The sequence below is a fragment of the Lactuca serriola genome, chromosome 6 (genome assembly GCF_051521515.1).
Source record: "Lactuca serriola cultivar US96UC23 chromosome 6, Lser_US96UC23_V15, whole genome shotgun sequence".
In the NCBI taxonomy this organism is placed as follows: Eukaryota; Viridiplantae; Streptophyta; class Magnoliopsida; order Asterales; family Asteraceae; genus Lactuca; species Lactuca serriola.
The window spans coordinates 164664860-164675912 of NC_136413.1; positions in this window are offsets into that span (position 1 = coordinate 164664860).

The following is an 11053-nucleotide window of genomic DNA, read 5'->3' on the forward strand; positions in this document are numbered from 1 at the left end:
CACTCATGAGCATCCCTTGGACCTTTGTATGTCTCCAAGTTCTTGTCTTTTTGGTTCATCTACTGTAGATCTAGGAAAAAAAAACTTATTTCTCTATGGTTTGTTCATACGAATGGTTGTTGCTAATAAAGTTTGCAACTTTATCATTTCGTGAGGTCCCTAGGACAACATATTTTTCAGATTTGGACTTTTAGCTTGTGTTGATGCATGCATGGAGTTTTTGACCCCATTTTTCACCATTTTGACCTAATTTGGAGTGTGAGATGGATTATGTAACGTCCCAAAAATAATGTCATAAAATTTTTGTTTATCAAATAAATAAATCGTTAATACATATCATTTCCGTAAAACCATGGTAATCAAGATTTAGCAAAACATCATCGAATCAAAGTAAATCACATAATGCGGAAAACATGTAGTGTGTGCCCTGCAACCATCCAGAGCTCTTCTATTTGAAAATCGAAGTACGTGAAACATAAACTGAAAACCGTAAGCACAAAGCTTAGTGAGTTCCCCAAGATACCACATACCAAACATACATAAAATCACATATTGGGCCCCGCCCGGCATCAGACCCCGTCCGGCATCGGGCCCTGCCCGACATCCAACCCCACTCGGTAGACATATCTGTCAATCACCAGGCCTCGCTTGACATCAGGCCCCGCCCGATATAAGCATATCAACATATAAACACATAAACACATCACACATGTCATAATCACAAAGATAAATAGGATACAGACTAGCCTTCGAGCCCCACCCGACATCAGGTCGAACCCGGTAATCATAAAACACATACAAATAACTAGCATACAATATACTCATCAAGCCCCGAACGGCATCGAGCCCCGCTCAGTATGCATACCAGTACATACACATGCGAGAGTCATGCAGACAGCTAGCATCCTAACATAATAAACCACGGGCTAGCATTGGTGCCTTCGACCTGCTAAACACAGTGAGGAGACTCACCTCACACTGCTGAATCCCGCGAATCAATCCTTAGTTGTTGGCTGACCGATTCCCGAACTATCAATATCAAAACAACACCCAATTAACAATTAGGTTCCAAACCATAACCATAAATCCATTATTAGTGTAACTGACCAATTTACCCCTAATCTAGTTTGGACCAAGACTTAGGCCCAAACCTAATAATTCAAGAGGCCTAAATACCAAAAACCACTCAAGGCCCGATTCATGGCCCAATTTTCCAAACTGGGTCCAAACCCATTAAAGGCATTTCCAACATAATTATCAGCCCAAAACCTGATGGCCCAACAGGGCCCAAGACAACTAAGCCCAAAAGACGGCCCACACTGAAGCCCAACATGTCAAACCCTCTATTGGGTTTTGAGCATTCTAACACTCCTATGGTGTACATGCAACCCTATAAACCTTGGATCTATGTTTTCTCTATTATACATGCAAATAAGAACTTTCCAAGGCTTAAATCCTAACTAGCATATTATGAAGCAACTATACTACAAAGACTAGTTAGATGTCATACCTTTTGGTGTAGCTTGATGTCTTCAAGCTTTAAGAGCTTAGCCCCAATAGTGTGGAAGCCTCAAGTGGAATCACAAATCACCAAAAACACCTTGGAAGACTTTGAGAATAAGAATACTTTGGTTCTCTTTAGTGAAATCGGCTAGCCCTCTTAGTGTACCCACATTAGTGCCAATTTCACCAACCAAGGACATCTTTATATAGTGTGGAGACTAGGGTTAAACCCATGACCTTTCATTTCATATGATCCATGGGTTAAACACTCCATGGACTATCCATGAAAGCTTAGTCCAACCTAAATGAACTTGGCCCATTCCATATATATAAGAGTCTATATTTAATTAGTTCATTTTGATCACTTAATTAATTCTAAATTAAGTCTTGATCAATACTAATTAAATAATATGGTTCCATATTAATATATTAGAACTTATAATATATTAATATAAATCATAAATATACTATTCTCAAAAGACTATCCATATAAATTGTGTCGGTGAAGTGCAACCTAAATGGACCATGCCAGGTCGGGTCAAGTACATACCAAATATAGTTATGGACTTAGACATTCATCCAACAGTCTCCCACTTGGATAAGTCTAAAACTATTATTGAGTATGACTTCAAAACCTAAGTGGCAATCGTAGCTCTTAAAGCCGCTGTCGAACTCTGATCTTGTAAATGACTTGTCCATTAGATAAGGGATCATATATTCCTCCATTCTAGATATCATATGGACTGAGACATGGATTATAATCATTCTCTCTGTCCATTTGTTGTTTCCCGATTTCCGATTCATGATGACTGACTGATTGAACAGATCAAATCAGTCTTGGCTTGGCCAAGCACTCACATGTGTCATCATTAAATCATCGAGGGGCCCACAAATATCGCTTTTATCCTGAAGGTAAAAGGAATGGATAAACTTCGAATCATATGGCTTGTTCTACTACTTGTTGAATCATACACAAAGGCACGTTTTATAACATCGAGTTACCAATGCGTTTTCGTGCAATCAATGTACTATCAACTCATATCTCTAGGTTTGAAGAATATAAGATATTATCATCTCATGATCACTCGTGATAAAATCCATGAAGTGATTCAAATGAGCGCGGGTTGAATCCAATACTCAGAACTTATGAGCACTCATGAGTGTTGTAGCACAACTTTGTCCACCAACTTGGACCTCTACAAGCCAACCCATGATAGTCTTGCTTCATATCTACTTCCAACATATGACCGACTGTGGATGGTTTGAATAACTTAGTCATTCCGGAAGAATAACCTAGTTATTATGGAAGTCAAAACATGCAAAGTGAAACACAAGAATAAATGAATCTAATATGGTATCAAAATGTAACACCCAAAATCAGAAAGGTCAAGAAAGGAAAGAAAAACTAAGTCAAAGGGTCAACTCGTCGAGTCCAGGGAGGAACTCGGCGAGTCAGAGCGGGATACGGGGGATCAATTAAGTAACCGACTCGGCGAGTCGGCAAAGGGGACTCGGCGAGTCTAGTCTGAATGAGGAAAACCCTAAATCCGGGACTTGGAGCCTATTTAAACGTATCATTCTCTTCCCTAGGGTTCCTTTACTGCCTCTCTAACCCAGAACACCAAACCCTAGCCACCATATCCGTTTTTGGGCTAATTCTTGCCTTGAAGAGTGCATTAAAGCTTGGAGAAGGATGAAGGATCTTGAAGGTGCGAGAAGGGGCTATAGATCCGGGATTGGGAAGACATTTCAGAGCATTTGGAGGTAATAAACTAGTACTTGGACTCCTTTGCATCTAGATCTATCTTGGTTATGAGTTTTGGGGCTTTTATGCCATGTCCTTGAATTATTTCGAGTTGGAGCCCAAATCTGAAGTTGCTACTTCAGATCTAAGTGTATTCTGGCCTAGAAAATCATAAAGCATCAGTCTTTGGGTTGGTTGTTAAGCCTCTTTGTCTTAAACCCTAGTTTGTAGTGTTTTAAGCCTCGGTCTCCTTAGTTATACATAAAGTTTGCAACTTTACATGGGGAATGGACTTTAGAAGTATGGATCTATGATTTGGATCCCCTACATGGTTCGAAAAGCCACTGAATGGATTAAGAACTGGAGCGAATCGGCGAGTCACATGGGTGGACTCAGCGAGTTGGAAGAACAACTCGGCGAGTCTGTTGAAGATTGCCTTGGACTCGGTGAGTCTGTTCTTGGACTCGGCGAGTCAAGTCGCGAAACCCCAAACCCTTCGAGTTAAGACTCGGATCAGTGAGTTGAGTGGGGACTTAGTGATTTGGACAGGTCAGGACTCGGAAATCGGTAGGCTCGGCGAGTCAGGGGCTGACTCGGCGAGTCAAGTCGCGAATGAAAGGATTCTGAGCTAATGAACTCGGCGAGTCAGTTAAGTTAAGTGATATATGTTTTGATATTGGTAGCAGGAGGAGCTAGTGGAGCAGCGGTTCAGGGAATTGTCGGTCAGCATCCAGAGGGGTTACCAACAAGTTCAGCAATACCAAGTGAGTTTCCCCTTGTGTGAATAGGTCTACGGCCACAATGTCGGCCCATGTAGTTGTGAGTAGGAAGACCCGGGGGATTACCCTAGGCACAGTATGCTACAATGATATTCAGGACGAGGTCCAATGTAGCGGGCGGGTGCCCAAGGAATGGTTTGCATGATAATTATACATGTTGTCTGTGTGATACTTGTATGTGCCTGGTAGGAAGGTGAGTGTGGGCGAGGTCCCGTATCCCACCAGCAACAGAGTGTGGACGGTGTTCCATATCTCATTAGCAGCAAAGTAAGGGCGAGGCCCAGGTTAGGGAAAGAGTGAGTGTGGGTCGGGCCCGTATCTCACTATCAGTAGGAGCGTGGACGGGGTTCCATGACTCATTAGTTGCAGGACATGGGCGAGGCCCAAGATAGGCGAGGCCTTTAGAACAGGATTCGATAGTATATGTTTATTTTATGTGTTGTGATATGTTATGTGTTAGTATGTGTTGGCGGGTGAGGCCCAGTGATGGGCGAGGCCTAAGCGAAACAGATATGTGTCCGAGTGGGGCTCGAAGCCAGGCGGGGCCGTTGTAGCGGGTGAGGTGCGAAGTAGCGGGCGAGGCTCGAAGTAGCGGGTGTGGCCCAGTATATGTTGTATGTGTTTATGCAGGGTATGTGATAGGTTGGGGAACTCACTAAGCTTCATGCTTACGGTTTTCAGTTTTGGTTTCAGGTACTTCCGGTAGCGGAGGGAAGAGCTCGGGGTGATCGCATGGCACACACCATAGACTAGACAGCCTGGGGATGTTTTACTCTGATAATGAAAATATGATTTGGAAACTATACTCTGAATTCATGTTATGACTTATGATATGTTTTATGAATATGGCTTTGGTAATGATTTAAAGAAAAAATTTTGGTACGGATTTTTGGGATGTTACAAGTTGGTATCAGAGCCTTGGTTCGAGGGATTCAGACATACTCTCGGGTGTGTCTGAACTCAAACTAAGGGATTGGATAAAAAAAATTTCAAAATGAAAAGACAGTTTTGTAAAAAGAGTTTTAGAAATGAAACAGTTTTAGAAAAGCGAAAAGAATTCAGAAAGAAAAGAATTTTGATAAGAGAAAAGGGTGTGGTGCATGCAATCAGCCGAGCTCAAGTAAGTACCCCAAAATACCCATACAAGTTTATGTTATGAAGTTAGTAGAACAGCATGCTAGATTAGGACTAAGGATCTAAGGAGGATGCCTTATGTGCCTGATGTATGTGTTTTGAGCCGCATGATAGTGCTAATTAGACAGTAGTAGGATAGCATGTTTAGGTTATGCCTGAGCTTATGAGCTTATGTCGCATGCTAGTGCAGATTCTTGATATGAGATTATGATTGATTGAGTATGTTATGGTTAGATTTTCCCTTGTCTGAATGCTGCTTGCTTTGTGCATTGTGGGATTCTGAGTGATTGGAGTTAGCTATTAGGTGAATACGTCACGTCACATGTGATCAGGGTTGAATAATCTCAGAGTGCTGGATTTGGCCCTTTTGCGCAGCTCTCGTTTGAGTCTAACCGTTGTAGGGACGAGTCTTTTACTCGAAGGATTATCTGAGCCTCGTTGTAACATCCCGTAATATCAGAAGAAGAGTTGAAGGGCTAAAAGTGTAAGTGTGGAAGGGAAACACGGTGAGTAGGGTCACGACTCTGGTCGCGTGTTAAGTGACCAACTCGGCGAGTAGCATGGGTGGACTCGGCGAGTTGGTGCTGAGTGGAGAAAACCCTAATTTCGGAGGTTGAGCCCTATATAAAGAACATAACACTTCTTCCCCAGTCTCCTTACCTTCCCTTTTGAGTTCCAGAAACCCTAAAATTCGTGTGAGCCTTCCTTGGTGAGAGATTAGAGCCTTGGAGGAGGTAATATTGGAAGGAAATTGAAGAGCAAGAAGAGTGGAGCAAGAGGCTTTGCAGAGAATTGGTTCATTCATCAGTGGGAGCCTTCATTTGAGGTAATAATCTTCTGTTTGAGCTTTTGTGCATCTAGATCTATCAATTGTGGGGGGGTTTTGGGGCATAAATGAGTTCCATCTCAAGTTTGGTGTAAGATCTGAGGTTGCTACCTCAGATCTAGGTTGTTAATGATCCAGAAAGCCATAAAGTCTATGCTCAAGAGTTGTTGGTGAAGTTCTTTTGTCTCAAACCCTAGCCCTAGAGTGTAAAATGCCTAGATCTCTTTGGATTCACGTAAAGTTTGCCACTTTACGTGATGGATGGGTTGTAGAAAGTTAGATCTATGGTTTGGGTCAGCTGCATGGCCTGGAAAGCTTCTGTATGGTTTCAGATCTAGGGGTATTCGGCGAGTCACAAGGGTGTACTCGGTGAGTTGCTTGAAGATAGGTTGGAACTCGACGAGTTGGAAGAACAACTCGGCGAGTTGGATGAATATGGGCAGGAACTCGGCGAGTTGGTTGCAGATAGCCTTGCACTCGGCGAGTCTGTTCTTGGACTCGGCGAGTCTGGTCGTGAGGTCCTAACCTTTCTTCTGGTTGAGCTGTGAATCGGTGAGTCAAGGGATGACTTGGTGAGTCGAGTGTGGAAGGACTCAGGGTTGTGGAACTCGGCGAGTCTCGGGGTGACTCGGCGAGTTGAGTCGCGGTTTGGGGAAGTTATGTGCATAGGGACTCGGCGAGTCATCGGGTTGACTCGGCGAGTAGAGTCAGTCAGGGGTTGACTTTGACTTTGACTTTGTCCTAGGGTTGACCAGTTGACTTCCAGGGGCATTTTGGTAATTGTTGGCTTTTGTTTTGAGTTCAGCGTTTTGGTGTTGGCCAGTGTTGGAGATCGTATCAGTGGTCGGAGCAGCTTGGGTTTATCTGTTCAGTCGGCAGTTGCGAGGTGAGTTATCCTCACTATATCGACAGGGTCTACGGCACCAAGGCCGGCCCTTTATCGGATTGTTATCCGAGTATCGTTGTTATGTTATTGTTTTGCTATGTTTGCATCCTAGTTAGGATGATATATGTTAGAGACCTGGTTAAGGTCGGTATCCTGGTATATAGGATGATGCTATGCTAGTGACTGGTTAGGTCGGTATCCTGGTTAGGATGATGTTATGTTATGTGATCTGCTAGATCGGTTTGATTGGATACGAATTGTTATATGTTTGAATGTTTATGTGCACATGGTTGTTGGACTGGGGTTGGGTTGAGGCGGGTCCTGCTTTGTGCTGTAGGCCAACATACCCAGGGCGGACCAGTTATCCCGGAGGCCCAGCGAGCAGTCCGGATAGGCTGTAGGCCCCAAGAGGGCGGACCAGACGTGCCGAGGCTCGGAGAGTGGACCAGGCCGACTGAAGGCCCGGTGCGGGCGGACCAGTCATACTGTAGACTCAGAGAGTGGACCAGGTGGATTGAAGGCCCGTGCGGGCGGACCAATCACACTGTAGACTCAATGTATGTGGCTAGACTCGGAGGGTGGACCAGGTGGACTGAAGGCCGGAACGGCAGACCAGTCACACAGTAGACCCGAAGTGCATGACTATTCTGTGTTCTGTTATGATATGGCATGTTATGCGTGTATGGTATATGTGGTTGGTATTTTGGGGGTATCTCACTAAGCTTTCGAGCTTACAGTTGTGGTTTAATGTTTTTCAGGTTCTTCAGGAGACCGTGGCAAGGCAAAGGCGTGATCGTACCGCTCCTCATGATTATGTTTTATGATGTGGTTCCGGGAAGACTCTGATAATAATTGTATTGAAAACCTTTTTGTAATAACTTTATGAAACCGGGTTGTTTTTGAAAAGTTTAAAATTGGCTTAAATTCTTAGAGTGTTACACTCGTCACATGTGATGGTATTCAGGTGATGGCTAATTGGCATCACAAGAAGGCCTTCAGCAGCTGAGGACTGGTTTGAGTTGAGTCAGAGGTTTCCCTAGGGTAAGCCTAGGATGGGATAGTGCTGGGAGCGGTAGTAGTAGAAAAAGGGACCTGGTGGAGTCGAAGCAGTTCTTGAGGAAAGTACGGATAAATGTGGAAGGTAGTATGGGCCCGTACTACTGAAAGCAGAGGATCCGTACTCGATTCAAGAAGGGCCGAGATAAAACCAGGAAAACTTGTAGTGTGTGTGTAATCCCTCAGATATGTTGTGTATTTTGATGGTTCTGGTGGAATATTTTCAGCATGGTGACGTTGCAAGAGATACCAGTGGGCAATTCAGGTGTCGAGAAGCGATCTGGCTCTGACTCTGGAGTCGGGCAAATTGATGATTGGATGAGAGAGTTTATTTCAGCAGAAATTATGCGCAACATCATTAATCAGACTCCTGTGATCTTCGATTTGTCAAGGAGGCCATTTGTGGAGCTTTTGGATAGCCGCCTCGGGGCCTTTCGGGCTGAGATTGTAGCAGAGCGGGTGGGGGCTCATCTGGAGCCCGAAGCTTATGTGCCTTTGAGATCCTTCTGGAAGGAGGATCCTACCACTAGCTTTTGTAGTTTGGGGTCAAAAGTGAATGGTGCATCATGTTTTCAGGGGATTCATTTACAAGATTGGATTGTTGTAGAGGTTTCGTGGGCTCTCCGCAAAGAGTTACCAAACACCATTGGGCGTGTCACCGATAGAGTAGTCGTCGGGATTGAAAGGCAGACCTCAGCTATCCAGGCAATGGGTGAAATGGTCACTGTGACCCGGGAACAGGAGATTGGTTCAGATAGTCAACTAAGGAAGAGGAAGCAGTCTTCCGGTCTAGTTCGGCAAGATGGGCAGATGGACACTGTTGTAGTTGGTGTCAGGGGCCCGCAGGGTCGAGATGGTTGCATGAGGAAGGAGGGAGCACGGGCTGACGTGACCAGCAAGTCTAAGTGCGGCAGATGCGGATGGAAGGGTCATAGACGCCAAGAATGCACAATAGAAGTAGAGTTATGCCATCGTTGCCATCAGCCTGGTCATGTCAGGGTAAATTGCCCCGCTCAGCGGAAGGGGTAGCCTCAGTATCATCACAGGCCTCAGAAGGAAGGAGGATTCGGGGGTTCTTTAGAGCGGGTTGTGGGTATGAATCTTTCTCTTTCTATCAACTTATGTTATGATTTTATTGTTATGGTTCTGCATCGTTTGTGGTATAAGTATTTTTGAATTGAGCGGCTTGCTTGCGATTTAGTTATATGCCATCTGCATACCTTGGATAATAATGTGGTAGCCAAGGGGTGGTGCCCTATGGAAGCAGGTTACTCAGGATGCAGTAACTATAGCATGCTTGTGTGGAACTTAGTAGTGTCCCGCTAGGATCAGGAAGGTGTCATCAAGTAATGGATCGGTTAGACCCCTAGCTATGGCAAGCTTGGTCCTTTAGCAGATTGATTGCGGTATAGCAGAGGAGATTAGGAATTCTTCTCAAGCATTGAACAATGAGGTATAAGCAGGATCAAAGTGAGGGAGAACCCTCCGAGTGTACAATGGTAAGAGCACACAGATCCAGGATTAGTACACGACCTCTGAGAAGGAAAAAAAGTAGCACAGCGATGGATGGATTAATGAGTTCAGGGTTGGGAGTTTGAGAAACTTCCCTGCAAAGAGTTCATGTAATCGAAATGGTTAGCATCTGGGTGGGAATTCGGGTTGGAGGGTCGCCTGTAGGACTCGAGAAAGTTGGAATGAGGATTTTGAGAACGGATAGCATGGGATGCTTTTGTGTTAGTAGCCAGTGGCAGAGTCAACATGTAGAGCATGGTAGAGTGGCGAGAGAGCCACAACATTTGCGTCAGCAAGCCAGAGGTGGAAGGTGTGGTAAGGCTATGGGTAAGTTGCAGCGTTCCCTAGTAGCTTCGTTAGCGGAGTTGGGGCGAGGCCCTTATCTCCTAGTGATCAAGGTAGGGATCAGGAATGGGTAGTGGTTGAGGATAGTAGGGAGCTTACCTGTATAGCCCTAGATAGGTGAGACCTTGGGAGAGGGCGCTCCAGGATGTAGTTGGGTAAGACCCGTGGGCGAGGCCCGTGTGAGAGTAGCAGTATAGGTGAGACCTGAGAGCAGGGTTGCTCAGTATTATAGTCGGGTGAGACCCGTGGGCGAGGCCCGTGAGTTTTATTAGTACAGGTGGGACTTGGTAAGGACCTTAGGGTCAAGTTAGGGGTTCGAAGATCCCAGGACTTATAGCGCCAGAATGGCAGAGTAGAGGAGGCGGTATTAGGTAGCCTAAGTTTCCTCGGAAGTCGCTGGGAGCGACAAGAAGTTGTGTTGGGGCTAGCGACCGGTAGGAGCCGGTAATCCAGATATTGTTAGAACAGTAGGGACCAGGGTGGTCTCGGTTCATCCGGAAGGTAGATAAGGGACGGCAGAAATTTTCAGTCAGTAGCAGTGCTAGTAAGCAGTCTATGGTGGAATTTAGTTAGCAGATTGAGGGGTGATCAACACTAAGTTATAGTAGTAAAAAGTGTCCAGTGGATACTTGCGGTAATGACCCGTACTGGAAGTAGCGGGGGTAATGGAGTTGGTGAAGGATAGGATCTTCACGGTGACAGAGGAAGTAGTTAGTCATGGAACGTTCCCTCGGGGAGTTCCAAAAGGGTTGTCAGTTGGGTAAGTTGTGTTCCCAGAATGTTCAGGGTCAGAATTGACCCGAGATTATTATCCACAAGGATTATGTCATCTAGGTAACCGGGCGGAAGGCCAGCAGAGGTAGTCCACAAGGGTTAGGGTGTTACTTTTCCCAGATAGAGAGTTGGAGGCAATTCGCAGGACAGTTAGCCATAGCAAACTTCGAGGACGAAGTTTAGTTTAAGTGGGGGAGAGTTGTAACACCCAAAATCAGAAAGGTCAAGAAAGGAAAGAAAACCTAAGTCAAAGGGTCAACTCGTCGAGTCCAGGGAGGAACTCGACGAGTCGGAGCGGGATCCGAGGGATCAATTAAGTAACCGAATCGGCGAGTGGCAAAGGGGACTCGGCGAGTCTGGTCTGAACGAGGAAAACCCTAAATCCGGGACTTGGAGCCTATTTAAACATCTCATTCTCTTCCCTAGGGTTCCTTTACTGCCTCTCTAACCCAGAACACCAAACCCTAGCAACCGTATCCGTTTTTGGGCTAATT